We start from the raw sequence: 21,241 nt of genomic DNA, 5'->3' as shown, positions 1-21,241 counted from the left end.
TCCCCATTCAGGTTTGCAAGAAAGCAGCTGGAGGAGAAACCTGGAGGAGGCAGGCGGAGTGCAGGAGCTCCAGGTGGCCCGCTTCCACTAAATGAACTGTTGTGAGTGGTGCGGTGGCCTAGAGGTGGAGCTCTCACCTCAAATCAGGAGGCTGTCTCCCTCCGTGTATATATATATATGATATATATATCAAAAGGACCTCATCTTTTAGGAGGACTGAAGTCCTGTTCATTTTCTTTCAGCCATCAACTTTGGGTCGCAGGATGACACCCTCTACTGTGGGTCGCTGGCTTAGAGCCTGTATTGCGAAGGCCTATGAGTTACTGGCTCTTCCTGTGCCCAGGAGAATCACTGCACACTCAACCAGGAGTGCGGCGACCACTGCAGCCTGGGCAATGCAGGCTTCAGTTCTGGACTTTTGTAGAGCTGCGACTTGATCATCTGGACCTCATTCATAAGACATTATGAAATTGACTCCTTTGCCTCAGCAGAGGCATCCTTTGGAAGACAAGTCCTGCAGGGTGTTCATGTAGAAGTGGGGACCTCCAACCAATCCAGTTCCCTCCCATAGGACAGCCATCAGCCAGCTTTAGTATGTCCCATCCTGGATTCTCCCTTCGGCTCAGTGGAGAAGGGGCATTGGTCCTACCTGAATGCTTCTTTTCAGGGAGCCGAAGTGAGAATCCAGTCCCACCCTGTATTCTGTCTGGTCGGAGTAGGGAGGAAATGTTTTTTTCTCGCAGTATCAAATAGGCTATCTGTTAGAGGACGAGGAACAGCTGGATTCGCTTTGACATCGTTCAGAATCGGGGACTGTTACCAAGGGGTGTGTCCTCAGTTTTTCAACTCAGTCTGCAGATCTATGAGACTAGAGACTACCCATCCTGGATTCTCCCTTCAGCACCCCAAGAAGAAGCGTTCAGGTAGGACCAACGCCCCTTCTCATCTCAAATATCAATTGTCAGTATTGCTACTGCCTCTGTTTTGTTGTGCTCCAAGGTCCAGTAATCTGTCTAGAAACCTATAAACAATGGATGGCACAAACTTAGAGGTAGAAATTGATCCGATGTGCATTGTTTGTTACAGTAAAAAAAGAATCTTCGAGAGTGGCAATGGAAAGTACTTTGCAATCACTATTTAAGCATTCAATTTGCATGCTACGAAGCAAAGAAACAAACCAGACTTTGAAAGCATTTGATATGAATAAAGCTCCAGCTCCTTACAGGGAAAACAGCAGCATGTCTGCTCGTTCCATTTTATTCTATTAATTTCTGGAATTTTTAGTTTATTAATATGTACTTTAAGAATGGCTGTACACCAGGAGAAAAAATAACTTCAGTTTTGTTCGAAGCTTAGCTACAAACTTTATTGCTACCCAAAATGATTTTAATGTGAAGTAAGTACAATTGGTTTAAATTTCAGGTAGCCCTTATTTAACAACAAGTCATTTCATGACTGTTCAAATTTATGATGGCACTGTCAACTAGTCAGCCAGTCCTCAAAATCCAGTCCTAGCATCCCTGCAATCACTGGGTGCTTGGCAACTAGCTTGGACTTAAGGTGGTTGCAGTATCTCACAGTCAACACTTGCAACTTTACCTGCTGGTTTCCTGCTGTTGCTAAGCGATACAGTCACGTGACATGGAGCTTTATGACCACTTCACTTAGCAATGAAAATTCCAGGCCAAAATACTGTTGTTAACTGAGCACTACCTAAATAGGAAGAGACCCCACAAAACAAAAGAAATTGAATGAAGCAGTGTTGAACTGCTGTATAATTGAATAGGTTATGCAATCTTCATTTACTTAAATCAAAGGAAAAATCTCAGTTTTTCATACCATCAGAAAATGAATTGTGAAGTAATTACTTTTGTATACTCTGCCAAGCTAAACCCCAACTCCACCGAAAAGGACACACATTTTGTTCTGTTGATGGGTTTACAGGGCACCATCTTTAAAAACAATCTTCTTGGGTAAGAAAGCCATCCATTAAGCATTTCATATCACAACTGTATACTGTCATGTTCACCTTTGTTTCTTAGAAAGAAGGCTTTTTTCTTCTTGTTGTTCCCTTCTCCAGTTATTTAGAAGGAAAATGGGTTGTGATTCTACTTTAAATGCTTCTGCTATGCTAATCCAGTGGTAGGATTCAAATTTTTTTGCTACTGGTTCTGTAGGTGTGGCTAGGTGGTCATGGCCAGTTGGTCAGGTGACCGTATGGGCGTGGTTAGGTGGGTTTTTTTCCTTTTGCAGCCCCCCCCCCCCCATTTTTGCCTACTGGGCCTCAGGGAAGCCTCATGGGAGCAAAAATTGGGCATGAAGGGGCTGCTTAGCACCCTCTGTGCCCCATTTTTTGCCTACTGGACCTCAGGGAAGCCTCCTGGTGAGGAAAGTACAATAGCAAGGTTAGCTGTGCTGAGCAATTTAAATTAGCTAGAAAGCAAGAAATCCAATGATTTCTTGCTTTCTAGCTAATCTAAATCATGCGGCACAGCTGATCAGTGGAAATACTGGTTTGCCTGAACCGTAGCACTTTTTTTTTACTACCGGTTCGCATGAACCGGGTCGAACCGGTAGAATACCACCACTGTAAGTTAATCCCTTTTAGCTCACCTGTGGAGTCATCCTTCTTACAACTCTCTATCAGCTTTATGCATATCGTCTGCACCTTTAACTTTACATTCAGATGCTGTGAACTGTAGACAACATTGTTTCTGTTTTGGGATACTTGTGATCTTTTGCTTATTTGCCTTCTAACTAAATATTTTATAATTAGAACAAATAAGTGTATCCAATTTCAGAAATAGCAGGAAACACTCTCTTATTTAGAACCAGAAATGTGGTTTTCAACCTCTTTCCCTTATAAAGAAAACTCATATGTGAATATGTGAAATTGGGTCTCACTGTGGCTGATTTCCACAGTGCTAAATCACACACAGAGGAGCACAGTGTTCTTACAATAAAGTACTATTGTAATTGAGTTTGCTACATTAAGGGTTACAAATTTGTAGCTGACACATATTAATTCATATACTATCTAGTAGAAGAAGAGATACATAATTTTGTAGTTCATGCACTACATATTAACCTAAAATGAGTTAATCTTAATATTGTGGCACTTTTGCTTTAAAATTGTATTCAGAATTATTAAGGTGAACTTTCCAGTCATGGTCATTAACTGTGGTTTTTAAATACAAGGCATGATTAATTTCTTTCAATTTTGATGACTTTTATAGTTCAGAATTTTAGTGTATCATTTAAGACCAATGAGTGAAGAAATGTCAGAGGCCTGAGGTTGCATAGTGAGAAGATTTTGCTGTATGTTGATTGTATAGAATCCAATGCAAAGGTTTTCTGCAAATGGTGCTACCTCTGACATGGGTAGATAAACAGAACTGAACTTAAAGATGACCCAGGGAGAAAAAATCCTGAGAAATTCCCACACTTTGTATTCCCTTGTGAATTTGTGAAGAGCTTTATATATCAGGCTAAAGAATGATATGAATACAGAGAACAATAATGAATAGATTCTTAGATCTATATTTTTGTCCTGAATGTGCTAAATTACATGTTTGCACTAAAGACATATGCAAACATTCTGGTAATCTATTCCTCTGAGATTGTAGAAACATAGAATTTTAAAACTGTCCTTATGATTTCAGAGTAGATAAAGAAAATACTGTTTAAATAGCTGTGGTTGGAAATAAGCATTATGATATAAACAAACTTTGCTGAGAAATGACACAAGAGAAAAAACTTAGAATGAGTATTAGTCATTACTGAACCTGAGGAAATGATACTGATGAATACTATTGATTTTTTTCAAAATGTGCCATATAAAATTATTTTTTGTATGAGGTGACATATTAGGAAAAAAGAATTTCTGCCATTTGTTTGTCTTTGAGGAATTGCCTTCACTTTGTCAATATCCTTTACTGTTGTGAGAAAGGCCATGAAGCAGAAGGGGGGAATAAAATCTATAAAGTGCCTTTTTTTAGGCTGGGTTTCTGCCACATGCAGTTTAGAACTGTTCATAGAAAACATATCTTCACAGTGATCTTGTTCTTTAAAAAAGAGACTTTTCACATGCTGACAAGTTTTCATGTAATAATTATTAGTATATAATCCAAGGTCTGCATTTTTTCATTTATTGTTGAACCTTTTTTTGTAAAACTTTCTTGGCTTTAAAAAAATTGTGTGCCTTTTTTATTTTCTTGGTTTATATAGAAATTATGGAGCTCTTTATAATGCACCATGGGAAGTTTTAAGGAGTGAAACAGCCTATCTGGCATTTGTAATCTGTCTATAATTAATCAGGCCATAAAGTACTTCTTATTCTAAGTGGAGTGAAGAGAGAAAAACCTGATCTAATGAATAATTACTTCCAGGTATAAACAAAATAAACTTTATGATAGGTAGGTTTCCTGAGATGACACTGAATAAGGACACCTGGGGATCAGATAGATTTCTATAGCAACCAACAGGTAGCCTGGCTGCTGGATTGAGTTAGAAAGACCAGGTGAGGTCCATAGCTAAAAAAATGGCCAGATGAAAAAGAAATACTACTCCTTAGGAGATTATTCGAATAAAAAAGTCATTCAACTCAGTGGTGGTATGCCACCAGTTTGGCCCAGTTCGGGAAAACTGGTAGTAAAAAAAAAGCCTCCAATCAGCTGAGAGGAGAAAAGACCGAAAAGCGCATGGGAGGGAGGGTCGCTTCTAGCTTTTGATTTCTTCATCCTCTTAACTGATTGGCTTGTTTGGTGCACGTGCAGATGTGCGCATGCACGATCGATCACCTACTGAACCAGTAGCAACTAAGGTAGGATCCCACTACTGATTCAACTATTTATCAAATCACTTCATCTACCTATAATAATTTAATTGGTTGAGACTTCTCTTATATATCTCCAATTTTCCACAGAATTTTCGGGGCTTCAGTGAAGATACAGTAGAGATAAGCTTTGTCAAAAATTATGAGCTACATTCAATATTTTTCCCACTTTAACGTCCTTATTATAGACCAAATCTACTCAAATTTGAACTATTAAGGTCTGAATCAATACATTTTATCAAAGGAAAATATGACCACTGAGAGACAGAAGGTAGCCTTATTTTACATCAAACAAAATACAGAGTCATGCATATAGGCAACATAGAATATTTGAAATAAAAGATGAAGAAATCTAAGGCAATGCCTTACTATCAGTTATTTTCTAATTCTTATTCTAATGGAAAAAATAAGATAGATATTTCATGGCAATTTTATTTCTTGAAAATTATATTACTTAATTTTTATCCAGGAGCAGTATGCTGACTATTCTTCAAGGATTATTGAAATGATGAATGAACCATCAGGATATTTATTTATAGTTTTACTGCATATGGCTTTTGTATTTGACAATAGCAATCCTTTTTATTTCTTAAAATAATATTTTTAAAATCTGTCTTCTTAAAATAAACTCTACACAACTGCAACTGATTTAACAACATATGGGTGAATCATTTAAAGCATTTTTTCTCTCTGTCCTAGCCGTGGGAATTAAAAACAGGTTTTTTCTTTTACCATAACTTCCCCACTGTCCTACATATTAAATATGTATAAAGCAGCCATTTCCAAATTGGCACCATGTGGCTCTATTGGAATTTTACTCCCCAAACTTTCAACCTTTGACCAGTAGCTTCATTGCTCAATTAGATCTCTGAAGGTAGCACAAATGCAGCCTATGAAGTGAATAACCCTCTTCTGCTCCTGCTCTGGCTTCATAACAGCTGGTACTCAAGAGCACACTTTCTAGCTGTGATGCAGTAAGAATCCACAGTACGTGTGTTGTAATTAGTATCAGAATCTTTTTTATTGAAAGTAGGTCTATATTTTTTGCCAGATCAAAAATCCAGAGTTGAGTGCATTATAATTAAAGAAGGGACAAAGTATATATGCATTGGAAACAGAATATGTACATCGAGGTATGGATTATCATTCATTGATACAGCGAGGACTTTTTAAATTTATGTCTGTAATTAATGTCCCACCAAATACGATTTAATCTCTGCAAAACCTATATCCATGCGGTTTGATGGAATACGTTATCTCAAAGCAGTTTTCTTGAGTTTTCAGAATAGAACTCACTCTTCCAACATCACTAGATGTGTTTTTGATTGACTGACAAAAAAGGCATTTAGCTCTACAATGCTATGCTAGTGAAGACTAGAAAAATAGTTATTATATTTTTATATATATATACAGTAATTCAAGATGGCAAACATACCTAATTCTCCTGGTTCCTATTTTCCTTACCACACCAACCCTGTGAGGTGGGTTGGGCTAAGCGAGAGGGTCTGGCCCAAAGTCACTTAGCTGGCATTCATGCTTTCTTAGATATCCTTCCAGGTGTTCTTTTTCATTAAAGTTTTGAGACAACCTTTTTATCTGCTGAAATTTGAAAAGTTAATTCTTATAAAAATGATACTTCTTGAACTATTAATTCGAAATTTAGAATGTGTGATCTTGTTGGTAAGACCTATCTCAGGTTTCGTAACTTTGCAGGCATTAGTACCACCTATGCTGAGCTCCCAAGAGATATGAAATGTATTTGTTGTGCCTGGAAATGCTGTGATATAAAAAAATGTTACCAACTCAATCTATAATTAATGTCAAAATTAAAATCTTTCTGCTGTGGGGAATCTTTTTCTGATTGAGAAAGATTTGGATTCTAAATTGACTTTGAACTCCATAGTTCCTACTCATATAAAACTTTTTCACTGCAAGAAACATTTGCATACAATCATGCTATGTGTGTGAAGACAGCACTTCAGTGATAGTTCCAACATGATACCAAATGGGATAGGTTTGTTTTCTACTCTTTGGATGCTAAATTGAATGAAAGAATATATCTTTTAAACTTAATGGTTTTCTTGCAAGAAAGTAGAACTGGTGTATTGAACTGAGATAAAGCAAAACGTCATTTTGCTTAAACCAATCTCTTGCTATAATGCTCCTCAACTGTATCAATTTTTCCTTTCTAAGTAGGAAAACCCTTAATTCCAAGCAAGTCTTGCAAAATTCAGTGGCTTTCTGGGCTGTTTTGTGTACTTTCTGTTCATATTTGGGAGCAAAACAGAAAGGTGTTTAAGGGCAAAAGAATATGTTGCATGTTTGCTTGACTTTCAAAGAAAATTATAGAAATATTTTGGAGACAGGCACATCTGTCGTTGATTGTTTTATGTTGGCTATACAGATCAAAATAGGCTTGGATGGTATAGTGAAATGATATAACAGGTTTTGCGGCAATCTGTATTAAATTTGGTGAATTTAACTAAAGCAGCCGGGAATTATATGTATTACTATGTTCCCACTCTTAATTTTCTGACCACTATGAAACCAGTTAATGGTACTCTATTTTTATTTTGACTTTCTTGTATTTCACCAATAAAGACTAAACCTTACTCATAAATTTGGTGAAAGTTCACAATCTAACTTGTGTGTAAGTGACTGGATCCAAAAATGTGTTCCCAAGTACATTTATTGAATGAAGAAAGATTAATGTTACTCTTTCATTCCTGCATGAGTTTTCATGCTTTTACATGACAAAAAATCACCTCTATTATCAGTTGCTTTTCTTAAGCAGAAATACATGTGTTCATGGTAATTCTGAGCACAGTTTTTTGTTTCCTAGTATGCTGTATACTTAGACAGAGGTAAAATACTACACATGCTTTGAATAAGTATTTTCAAGAAAAACAGAAAAATTATCAGATAGAATTTAATAATTAGTTTAATCCAGATACTTTCTTTTGCAAAAGATCCATCTGATTGGATGATGCTTTAAGGAGATCAAGGGGACTGGTTTGATTTGGAAATATTATTTCCACACATGTCACAGTATAGTCTGATCTATATTATTTCTATACTTCTTCCATTTACCTCTATTATGGGATGTGCATATTCCTTACGTTGTTTATATATTTGACTGTCTACTCATGCAGAATTGCTAGTTCATGCTGAAAATATTTGTCAAAGAAGAAAGAGACAGAATCAAGTACAAAAAAAAAAAAGAAAAAAGACGTCCAGATGCTATAGAAAAAAACATCTGTACATGTTTCAGATAAAAATCCTTTCTCAAGCACTGTTTTTACTTCTGTTCTCCTCATGTAACCTGTGTCAGCCAGCTTCCAAGCATTTTCTTGAGATCATTTACACATAAATAATTGCTTGTTCAAGATGATTGTCCAGAAAATATTTTCCCCCAGACTACAATGAATTTCTGTGTTTTCAAGCGGGATGTGACTGGCGTTTATTTATTTCATTCATCACATTTATTTATATACCACATCTCTCCCAAGATTCTGGACAACCATCACAATTCAGAGGTCATCTTGCATCACAGGAAGTAAGGAATAGAGTCTTTTATGTAAATAGCCTAACTTTTTACCCTACTGCTACTATAGGCAGCACATATCTTCAGATATGTTACAGATACAAATGGACATAGAAAATATTTTATATTTATTTAGCCAGATTTCCCAGCGGCAGGACACAAATCTTAAAAGCTGGAATTAAAAATAAAAAGCTGCTGATACTTAAGTTAGACTGTCAAAAGAATAGCAGATAAAAAGCTCTTGTTTCAGTTTAAATAAAAATGTATTCGATTATTACGAGTTTGGAAAGCTTTATGTTTTGATTGAAATTTTCTGAATTACAACAAAGTTACACTGCACCAAGGTACCTTTGATTTTTCAGCCTGTTAGCTGATATTTTCCTCTAGTGTTTCCATGACATAAGTGGCTGATAAGGTGGACTAAGCCAGGATAATTTAATTAACAAAGTAATCCACAGAACCCAAGGGATGAAGACTCTATGACTGAAGAATTTTCAGAACTAAAGGTTTGTTGGAATAATATTAGCAGAATGGAAAATAGAGAAGTACTTTCAGGGAAGTTCTAGTAGATCTCAGGTTGATGTATTGCTTTGTTCCTATCCAGATCGCTTGTTGAAAGAATGAAAAGGGCATTAGATGTTTCTCTGCAGTGAGTCGATTTGTGGCCGGGAGGGGGGGAGGGTATTTATTTCCACTCATAAAAGTCTTTCATGAAAGAAAAAATATTCTGCGTTACTCGAAAGCTTCTACCATGTCCTTTCAGAGCATGTAAAATATGAAACTAAAAGAAATAGGGCTTTTTAAATGGAAGGTTAAACCATTCAAGAACATATTTTGCACAGAGTCAGTGGTACACATGCACACAATTAAATCTGATCATATTGGTTGATTATGGAAGTATTTTGACTCAACTAGTGCCTATCTTACATAATTCAAGAATTTAGTTAAACATGTACACTCTTGAATCACTTTTAAATTAAAAAAAAAATACCAGGAAGAGATTGAAAATTATGCAGACTAGAATGTTTAATATTTTGTTGTTGTCCATTCCATGCTTATATCTCAAGTTAAACTCATTTGTGAGTTACAGTTTTGGCCTCCCCTTTTTTTGTTAGTTTCTCTGAATGGAAACTGCAGTCATGAGATCCTAGCAAGGCCACTTTAGGTTGTATAAAAGAGTGCCAACAACAACATGTCTGAATGCAAGCCGATATATGCCAGAAAACTGTCATGATGCTTCATAGAAGACAAGCAACACCAGCTCTCTTTTAAAAGATGGTTTACCGGACCTATGGTGAGATATTTCAAATATATTGGAATAGCCTTACATAATATATTTCCCAGTGGCAGCTGGCAGGCTATCAAAAACAATGTGCTTTTATTGTTTTTAAAAAGTCACAGAAATATTCTTTTACATGATGCAAAGATTTTTTCCATTACTAACTATTTAAGTATTGAAATCAAAATAGCTTGAATGGTGAACTGATAAGCTGATTTTACTCCATGAGGTAAACTATTCCTAATATATCCCTAAAAATATTAATATCATTTTTTTCTCCTTGAATCAAACATATAAACAAATACCGAATGTTCTTCATGAAAAGTGTTTATGCTAGTCAGACTTTTCTGACACTCTCTGTAAATATGTGAGTATACTAAATGCATCCCCTAACTGGTGGGATACAGGGAAAGGCAAATCGGCTTGCAAGGCTGTTTTTAATTAAAGATACTAGCTTCCATAGTAAAGCATGAGCATTGCTTTGAATAAACAGGGCTTTAGTTGCACTTCTGACATGTAATATATACTGATGCTGTTCTTATCATTAGCAGGGAATATTGCATATGGAACAAGGTGTAACTAAAGTTAGCAACTTAATTTTTTGCAGGGGTGGGATTCAACATTTTTAACAACCGGTTCTGTGGCATGGCTTAGGTGGTGGGCGTGGCTTGGTGATCATGTGATTGGGTGGACATGGCTTGGTGGTCATGTTATTGGCTGGATGTGGCCAACTCAATATCACTCGCACTGAGGTACACATCTCTTCGCCTGGCCTCTCGTGACTGTGGGGATGCTGCAACAGTTGTAAGTGTGAAAAACGGTCATAAGTCACTTTTTTCAGTGCCATTGTAACTTTAAATGGTCACTCCACATAAGCAAAGTACCAGCAAAGGATTGGAAAAAACTCCAGAGACGTTCCTGTGACAGGAAGTCTACTCCTGTCAAGAATGTAATAAGGGTTAACTGAGAGGCGGTTTCTGTAAGCAACCCCAGAATGTTTCCTTTCTGCTTTCCTTACAGGATTAGGCCAGTAATTTCTTCTAACAACCAGTTCTCTGAACTGCTTAGAATGTTAACAACCAGTTCTAGCAAATAGACACGAACTGGTAGAATCCCACCCCTGCCTTTTTGATCTTAATAAAAAGAATTATATGAAAGCTTACATTAACCAAAGGCATAGTTAAAAGATGATGAATGTCAATATACCTGATGATGACTGTGGCATATGGAAAATTGAAATTTGTAATGTAAGAGGAGCAAATGGTAAATGGCATGAATGAGCAAATGGAATGAAAGGAGAAAGAATAGCTATATTTTTGCTAAGCTGAAAAAGGGGAAAGATGTAACATAGTTAAATGGAAGTTGCTTGATCTTGTCAAGTAGAATTGGATAAACATATGCTGGGAAGTTAAAATGTAGATTTAATTATGAATGAGAAACTAAAATGTATGGCAAACGTATGAATAGTATGTATGTCTGTATTAAGATTATTAACCCTAACCCTAATTAGAAACCCATAGATTCTGACAAATGCATGTTAGGCTCAGTGGTGGGATTCAAATTTTTTTACTACTGGTTCTGTGGGCATGGCTTGGTGGGCGTGGCAGGGAAAGGATACTGTAAAAACTCCAGTCAGAGGTGGTATTTGCTGGTTCTCCAAACTAGTCAAAATTTCCACTACTGGTTCTCCAGAACTAGTCAGAACCTGCTGAATACCACCTCTGAATACCACCTCTGATAATATATGAGCCGGGGTGAGTTATAGCAAAATTTGCACAACATTCTAAATTATGCTGCTCGGGAGAGGAAAATATCCTGTTACATGACATGAGAATAGTGAGAAGTGAGAGCAAAATGAAAGAGTAGAAAAAAAATAATTGGGAAATTCTGGAGATCCAAAATGAATTAGAATCATGATTGTTTGGGGAGTGTGTGCTTAGAAAAACACATGAATATTTAGTTTATGTGTATTCTTCTTTAGAAAATTGATTTTTAAAAAGCATGATTTATTTCACAGTTTATGATATATGTTGGACAGAGTTCATCAAGATTTCAAGAGATTTTGACTGTTGGATATCATTTGTTAGTGTCAGAAGTGGATCTTGGAAAAGAATGGGCATGGAAGGAAGAGGCAAAATTAAGTAAAAGAAAAATGATGGTAAAAATAGAACTTCAAGAAAAGTTAAAACTACCGTAGTTTTGGAGCAGGTATTCCAAAATAGATTAATCTTCCAATCGAGGAAATTTAAGATGGATATAAGAAAAGACTATTTGGAAGCTGCTTGAAATAGAATAAAAATATTTTTTTTTTACTGGATCCAATGGAACCTCTTGTTGTGGGAAATATAGAAAAAGTGTACCTCGAAGGAATGGCAAATGGAAAAGGCCTAAGATAAAAAATATGGATATAGCTTAAGATAAAAAATACGGAAAAGGCTTAAGATAAAAAACATGGAGAATGACTCATGCAAAACAAATGAATAAATACATTGTATAATGTAAAAAGGGTAGTCAGGGAGAGCAAGGGAAAGTTAATTAAATACAAAGCAAATTTGATTGATTGATTTTAAAAAATGGTAGAAGTGTATGAATCAGGCTAAGCAGAGAATCTCAGAGACCAAATAAAATGGTGGAATAATTTCATATCAAGGAATGCAGGAAATTGTATTTTATAGTTTTATATGGGAATGATATGATTTGTGTTGCTGAAGGCAATTCAGACAAATACTATTAAAATCTGATGATGTTGGAAGAGTGAGTTCTGTTTTGAAAATCAAATAATAAAAGTTGTGAGAAAAATGTTAACACTGCGGGTATAGTAGTGTAACTAGAAAAATATTAAAATAGAGGTGTAATTGATTGTGTAGCTTATCTTATATGTGTGAAGACTACACCTGTGCCTGACTGGAAGAAGGCTGAAGCAAAAGTGGTTAGTTAATGTTAGTTAGTTAGTGCCTGGGAAGGTGTTTGGCAGAATTCTAATTAAAAGTACAGAAGGGGTGATAATAAGAAAAAAAAATTATACCTGCAGAAAGTATACAGAACCTATTTTTCATCAGTCCATTGAAAAATTTATAAATATAAGAATAAGAGGCTTGAATTATAGAATGGTCTGTATTAATATGGATTTAAAAATTAATAACTGAATAAGGTAAGAGCAGTCTAAGCGTTTTAGTCTTATTTCAGTCTCAATACTAAACCATTCACTAAGTATATCCTTTATTCCTTTGTGTTTAATTACTATTATGTACTACTTTTTTCCCACTATGCATAATGTTGCTTACCCCAAAAAGAATTGGCATGATAGTATGTATGTGTCCTTTAGCGATGGCAATTCAACTCCCAATTGCCATTGTAACCCAAGAAGTACCCGTAATTACAATTATTCCTGTGATGGATATTTTGATAAATACAGATAATCATTGGGCAGTAAAGTATTATTTTGGGCTTTGCTTCAAAAAAGAATTCTATTAAGACAGGCTTTCTTAGAGCAGATTTTGTGTGGACTGTTTTTGTTTTGAAGTATTTTATCCCCCCCCCCCCGTTTTTATGCTAAATGTCATTTTTTTTCTATTGTTCCCATTACTGCAGATTCAAATATACATTATATGGAAGTTAAGCTCCCTGACATCAGAAGGTAGAGCAGGGTTTGGAAAGAATAGGATTCTGACTGTTGAAGTGAGTAATGTAGGCAGAATGGAGTGAGAGGTGTGATATGCCCAACTTTCAATTTAATCAGATTATTTTAACAATTATTTATTAACGTATCAGCAAAGGAATTGATGGGTCAAGTATCTGGGAGCCTAGAACTAGGATTCAACCATTTGTCTTCTTCAATAATGTATCATTTTATGTTCAAATAAGTTTCTAAAGACCTTCGAGGTCTCTCAGTTTATGGGATTTAACTGATACGACTACATTAATATACAAGAGCATGTTAACATCTCAGCAGATATTATATTATAACATTCTAGACTCTGTTTTTTCCTAGCTGTATAAATGATCAAATCTGCTTCAAGTTGTTTCATGTAAAAAAAACTCTTGAGTTCTCTCTCTCTCTCTCTCTGTTGTAAATGATGTTTAACAAATAGCAACAAAGAAATACTATTAGATCACAATGATTTATTGTAAATAGCAAGTTGCTAGAATTATAGCTTGGTAATTGGCTTTTCAAAAAAGATTTAAAAAAGAAAACACACTTGCAAATAGAACTTCATGTGCCTTTGGCCACATCTCTGAAGAAACACAGTTGTAGAAAGATAGATTTTAATACAAAAAAATGCCCATTGTCATTATTAAAAATGGGGTTACTCCCTCAACAGAAGTATGAAAAGAGCAGAAAAGGACCAGAAGGATCCATCCTACCAAATTTGAGGGAAATAAAACTTGTAAAATAAGAAGTACATGTTTTAAGAAAATGCTTTAAAGTAGCAAATACATTTCATGTAATTTAAGTTTTAAGATATTATATTCAAACTTTATTATATGTGTAATAATACCACAATTATTAGATTAAATAACTGATTGTTTAATTCAGTTATTTCCTGAGTCTGGCATAACTGGTTGCTATAATAATTAAAAGGTATCTGTTTGATGTTCAAGATACTTCAAGGCCATTGCCATTTCTGCCTTCCAGTGCTTCAGAAACTAGAAAACTAACCCTTGTTCTTCTTCATTTTTTTTTCTTACTTTGAAATGCAGAATCTGTTGATTAGGAGGTAGATTTACTTGGCAGAAGTAATACATACAGAGAGAAATATTCAAGGATTTATAATAAATACAGTAATAACATTTGTGAGAACATGTTCTTGATGCTACTGTTTGAATGAAATAAATATAAGATTAGAAAATAACATAATGACAGGAAAACCAGAAGTGAGATTAAGAGGTTATGATTTGTTCTACTCCTTTGTGAAGATGCAATGAATCAAGTGAGCTGCATGGTTAGAGACTGAAGAGAAGAACTGAAATGAGGTAAATGTAGTCCTAAGACTATCACTCTAACCATTAGGTGGCATATTATGTACAGACATGCAAAGTAAACCTTCTAGAGAAGGAAGATGGATAACCATGAAAATTTGCCTCTAACAGTTATCTCTATTTTTTCCTCCTTGGGCCTATCATAATACTAGTAATAGTATTCTGTTAAATTACTAGCTATTACTAGTAATAGCTTTAGCAGAAAATTCCCAGAGTTGGGAAAGGCTAACCTTATCTCTTCTTTTTATCTCTGCCAGTGATTAGAGTACTCAGAGATGGACAGATAGACTGAACTTTTTCTCTCCTTTGCCAGCCTTTTTTGCTTACTCCAGAGAGAAACTTATTTGAACCTTCTGAAGTCAGCCCATCCCCCTTCCCACACTGGATTTGAGCAGAGGCTTTTCAGGGTCCTCACTGAATTGTAGCATGGCCTCAAGGAGTTTGCTGGACCTAACAGTAGCTGAACTAAACCACTCCAGTAGGTTAGACACTCCAGTATGTTAGACATTTAGACAGTGAAAGCACAACTTTCCTGGATTCCTGAAGTAGCAGATTCACAATCTAGAACAGCCAGTTAGTTTCATTTGAGTATTGGACTCAAGAAGCAGACAAAGGAGTGATTTACTCTCCCTTTGAACTGGACCGAGGCCCCAGATCCAGGAATCCATGGCTTCTGGTAGCCAAGGAGCATACTGAGCAAATCGAACCAAAGTGTATCTTCCGTCTTTTCCTTCTTTCTCGTTCAATTGTTGGATGATCTTTCTGCCTTCAAAAACCAGAATCCTATGAACATGCTGCATAGGAAAAGGAAAACTCCTCCATCTTTCTTCAGTCTAGAAATACTATTATTATTTATTTCTGTCTCCATTACTGAGGGAAGTGGACTCTGTTAAATAGGCATTTCTCCTTAGTATGTGCGCGTGTATGGAAATTATAAAACTTACAAACACTTTCCCCTCTTTGCTGGGGTAGGAAATTTCCAAAATTCTGGCTTTCTAGTTGCAGAAGTCTTTTTCTTTCTTTCTGTTGTATAGCTGAACAATGTATAAAGTACAACACTTCTTTAACACACCTCACTCAGCATTCATCTCATTGAATCCAATATACTAGTCTCTGAATTCTTATCTTTTTTTCAATGAACTGAATAGTGTTCTAAATTCTCACAGATTATTTCTGCTTCTTATTGGATTGTTTTGTTTGTTAGCTTAATAGTTGTCATGGAAGCATAGGAAAGCACAAAATCAGAAGGCTGGCAGATGGAGCATTGCCATGCAAGCTTTTGAATATGTTTGTAAGATCAATGCATGTAGGAAAGGGGCAGGATTTTCATTGACGTTTTGTCATTTTTTAATCCCTGCAGATTAATTTTAAATATTATTTGTGCTATGCTTCCCATAACTTTTCAGTTGATTATTGATTGCATTTTTACTGTTAGTCTCAAGTATTAGCTAATGAATTGTTTGGCTATAGTTCAGTTTTTGGACTTCCAAAATATATAAACCACCTTCTTTCATAACCTATAACATAAAAGTCTCAACAGAATTGATGTTGTGATACGCCTTAGGTATGTTATGAATATACAGGTATACATACATACATTCATATTAGTTCTTTTGTATTTGTTGAAAATAAAACTTTTAAAAATATGTAAAGTATAGAAGTTTGTTCAGCACTTGGCAGATTGCCATACATATTTCTCTTGCACCAAAAAGGTCTTTGTAAAATATTTCATCTTTTGAAAATGGCTTCTTGCTTATTTCAGATTTTCCCATTACCTGCACTGAGTGAAATAATTAAATGTAAGATTAAAAATAGATTTTCATAATGAGGGAACAGAATTTTATAGGAAAGGGGAGAAACTCAGCTCATATAAATCTTCATTCTCTGAGTTATAATATTCAGATGTAAAAATTAATTCTGTACAAAAGGAATGTTTCCAATATTCAACTAGAATTATTATATTTATCATTATTGGAAGAGAGTAGGAAATATGTACAGTGACAGATAAATAAGTTAGTTGGATTAAAGCTTGCTAATTATGGAAACTCATACTATTGCTGACTTTTTATTGAAAAATTCAGATTTCTTTAAAATTCTACCAAATATCCAAATGTATGTTTATTTGTAATAAGCCTAATAACAGAAGTAAATAAACAAATTTATAAATAAAAAGATATGTATTTAATTTAGCATTTTATAAAATTATGATTTAGTCCTCTTTGTCACTATCAGCCGTTTATTATTGGTTTATATTTTTTACTGTGTTTAATGTGGCAAGAGCTTAGACAACAGTTTGTGTTTCCATGTATTGCTTAAATAGAAACATGCTGAATGTAGTAAAACTTACTAAGTCTGATAAAAGTCTACATCTGTGACCTATAGTTTTACATATGGAAGAATGGTTTTATGTGTTATAAAATTTAAAAATAATCATATCCACTTGCTGAAGTAGAAGATGAGTTTAGGTTTCATACATAACCACAATCAACCAGAGCCAGAAAAATTAGATCTAATTTAAAATAATATATATAATGTAGGGTTGAATTATAAAGTCCTTGGTGCTTTCTGAGCTTGGTTGTTTGCTTGCAGTCATTTGATTATCTGAGTAAATAACATCTTCAATGCTAGTGAATAAGGAGTTTGCTCCTTGTTTATATATAGTAGCTTGCCCTGCCAGTGTTGGTGAAATATAGCCTCCTCAGTAGTTCCTTGATTAGGGTATTGTTTTCTGCTTGATTGTTTTTCTGGTGTTAATATATGTGCATGAGTGCTTTGCTTCCAGGTAGTTTGCACCTGCATGCACAGGCACATCTGCCAAAGACCCCAAAGCACCAAGCTGTGCTTTTGAAGGACAAACTTTCTCAGCATGTCAAAGAGAAATTATTCTCTTGTATTGGGTGGGTGACTTCACAATTTTCAGAAATGTTAACATTTTTAGAATTTAGCCATATATTGTTACATGCACCAGCACTGAAGAACAACAATGGACAAGGTTATGACTCTATCTTTTGGAAATGGATCACTATACACCTTGGATAGTTCAGTTAATTATGAAATAACTATTTAATGATTTTATTGTCACATTCCAATCTATTCATGTATAATTGAACAATTCAGTGTTTCTCATTTAAGATTGATTTCTAGGGTCGTATTATTTCCCTTATTGAGAATATGTGTATACCCTACCATTTGTATAATCGACATATACACAGAGAGAGTATGTGTACATTAAATGTACACAGTATGTATATTTAATTTAAAAGTGCCCTGTCATGCTGCTGAAAAATTTTGAGCATCAAAATAAAAGCAGAATGTTCATCCCAGCTCTTGATTTGAGACCTGATTATAAACTCTGCTCTTCTTCTCAGTAGCCACACAGAGAGAATCTTAAACCAACACTCTCTCTCTTTGTTTTGTACTCCATCTGTTCTGTACAAAGTCAGATGTATTTATACTTATTTATTTTGGATATTCTTATAATTTTTACAGAGAGAACAGCTTCCAGAGCAGCATTTATAAAGTCAGTTACAAATGATTCAAACTCTGCTGTAGACACAAAAGAAAAAGCCAACAAGAATTTAAAAAGGAAAACAGCAATTAAATCCAGTAATTCTTGAAATTATACATTGATGATCAAGATAGGACATTGAGGAAAGAGGGTGCTGAATAAAATTAGTTCCTCAGCAGAGCTGATAACTGAGTTCTACTCCCTAACTGGAAGATACCCTGAGTAAATAAAAAAATGTGTGTTCATACATTTCAAGATACAGTAAGATGCAAATAATATGCAGATCTTATAAGCATTAAGTTACATCCTCTAACATGCATGCTACATGTCAGTACAAAAATAAACTTAAGAGAATAGCTTATAGATGTATGACATGGTATGATATGATTATATTATACATTAAATGAGTTCTATTCAAATTTTAAAGAAATGAATTCTAATAAAGTCACAAGTTTCATAACTTCAATGTCCTCCAATATAAAGTGGTACCTTGGTGTAGGAGATGACCAGGCTAAGTCTGAGGGAGGGGTCAAGCGCATCATAAGTCACGAGTCCCTGTGTGCCCACCAGAGATCTAAGTCCCACCTTGAATTCCTTTCTTAACTCCCATGCATTCCCTTAATGGTCATTTGGCCAGATTCTTATAGAGAATTAAACTTGCAATAAATCTCATTAGTACTGCCTGAATCTCCTGATTTCCCCCATGCTTCACACTTGATACTCATTGTTACTTGGTTCTAGGAGGTGTGATGATTACCAAGAGTGATGAGTACCCAACAATTTTTTTCATAAGGAATAATGCAGTGAGTCACAAGGCAGCCAACACTGACAAGTTCTAGTTTGTGCATTGAGTTCCAAACAAACACTGACAAAACTTTTGGGTTGAATACCAAATTTGATGAGTTTCAAAGCAGTTGAGTACCAAGGTACCATTGTACATTGCTCACCTATCTAGAGTAACTAAATTATGTCAAGGATGCATACAAATGTGATTGATGTGCATTATATGCTGTCAAATAAATCCTTATTCCAATTTTACAGGTGCTTAATTTTTTATGATCCTATGTTTGACTTAATCTAATTTTATTTGTGATATCAATGAAAATAATAAAAATGCAACTCAGTAATCATTAACTGCTTATATTCTTGAGGGTTTTTAAAAATGTGATTTATAAGTTTCAAGTGCTTTTTTTAAGGGGGGAGAACAATTGTTAATAAAAATAGGTATAATTTGGTCCTGCTTCTCACATATCTATGATATCACATATCATATCAATGAAATATACCATCATATACTTATATAGATAGATGGATAAATAGACAGGTACAGTTATCTGTAATATTTTAATAGAATACAATGTGGTAGGGAAACTTTTTTAAAAACAAAAACAAAAGAATTAATATATAATTTGAATTGTTCAAATAAAAATAGGCTTGCCTTGAACATGTTTTAAGTTGAAGACCCACCTCCTGTAATTGATATATACTTGGCCCTTTGGATCTGCTTAAGGACTACCAAATGAAAATAAGGTTTCCTTTAAGCCTTGGTTGCTACTGGCAACTGGATCTGATTCCAAAAGATAAATACTGTACCTACTTAAAGCATAATGCTTACTTTGTGAGCTAAATAAAGATCTAAATTACAGAGAAGGAAGTTACTTAAATGTGAAATCTCAAGGGAGCAAACCCCAATATTATTAAGGGCATACAATTCAGCAAAGATTTCTGGTACAATTATTGCTGTTCTTAACAGCCCGTCTTTTTAGTGGGTTGGCTTAGATGACCTTAATTTACCTTTGGTGCTCAGTTTGATTGATCCTACAATTCCAGGAAAAATATTTGAATATGTTTACTGCTTCTAAAATCATTCTAAGGTTTTATGGGATAATCCAATCTTGTGAGGAAACTTTTAATAATTCTACCAGCTGATATCAGCATATAATCAGAAATCTTTGCTGGTAAATTTAACTAGAGAAACTCCAATTGCTAGTGGATTGGCTTACCATATTTGGAACTGACTAAAATAATATATGTTTTTAATTAGTTCATCTATAGACTAAGAACATAAACCGAATGCAAAGCATCCAGCTTAAAAATCCTGTTCCTAGAAGAAATTAAACTTACTTATATCACATTGAGTGGTTTTTAATATCTATAGCAGTAGTATAAACTTTCTGAAGATTTCATAGCATTGGACATTCAATAGGTAAGTACAGAGGAGGATAGAGATACTCTTGATGAAGGAATGCGGGAATTGGTAAGAGAACTTAAGAGAAATGAAATGACCATTTTGTTCTGGGGAAAGAAAGTTTACGAGAAAGAGATGATAACTACATTTTGATTCTGGTTGGTATCAAAATGAGAAGCAGGAAACTGGCCATCTTTCAAGAATCTGCTATTATGCCTACAACATTCAAGTACAGTTATATTTGTGGAATATCTTTCCTGACCTGACCTACATCAAAGAGCTGACATCAATCCTGTCCAAGTAAGATAATCTACAAAAGAGAGACAATAAGCGAAGAATTGGTTAAATAGACCACAATTATTCCGTCCTTCTGAAAATTGAGTCTGCCTTGTTTCTATCTCCTTCATCAAAGGATAATTAGAAATAATGACAGTATGTTATGTACATGTGTAAATGTATTTAAGGATTGAACTTTTTTTAGAGGCAGTTTCAAAAAGAGTATTTTTGAAAACATTCAGCTAAAGAGGATGCTATTTGAGCTGGCTGGTTCAGCAAGATACTTTACTATAAATGCTCTCTACTCTACTGTACACAACTCTCTACCCTCTAATTAATTCTAATATACAGGGTTTTATTTCTGTAAATAGAGTTACAGTTTGTCCATTACTCTAGTACTTGGTGTACATTCTTGTGTTATATAAAATAATAGGATCAAACTATTACTCAGTTTTTATGTTGCTTTGAAGTACAGAAATAAATGAGTGTTTGTGTAAGAAAGTGAATTTGAAAATGATACAAGCTAGATGACAGTCATTACTGTTTATAGGATAACAATCATTAGAGGGATACATCTGTTATTCATCAGTAAGCACTGGAATAATAGTAACAGCCAGATGAGAGGTAGGTAG

The sequence above is a fragment of the Pseudonaja textilis genome, chromosome 1 (assembly GCF_049901715.1).
Source record: "Pseudonaja textilis isolate UNSWEBS1 chromosome 1, rPseTex1.2, whole genome shotgun sequence".
NCBI classification, from domain to species: Eukaryota; Metazoa; Chordata; class Lepidosauria; order Squamata; family Elapidae; genus Pseudonaja; species Pseudonaja textilis.
This window is presented reverse-complemented; position numbering follows the sequence as displayed.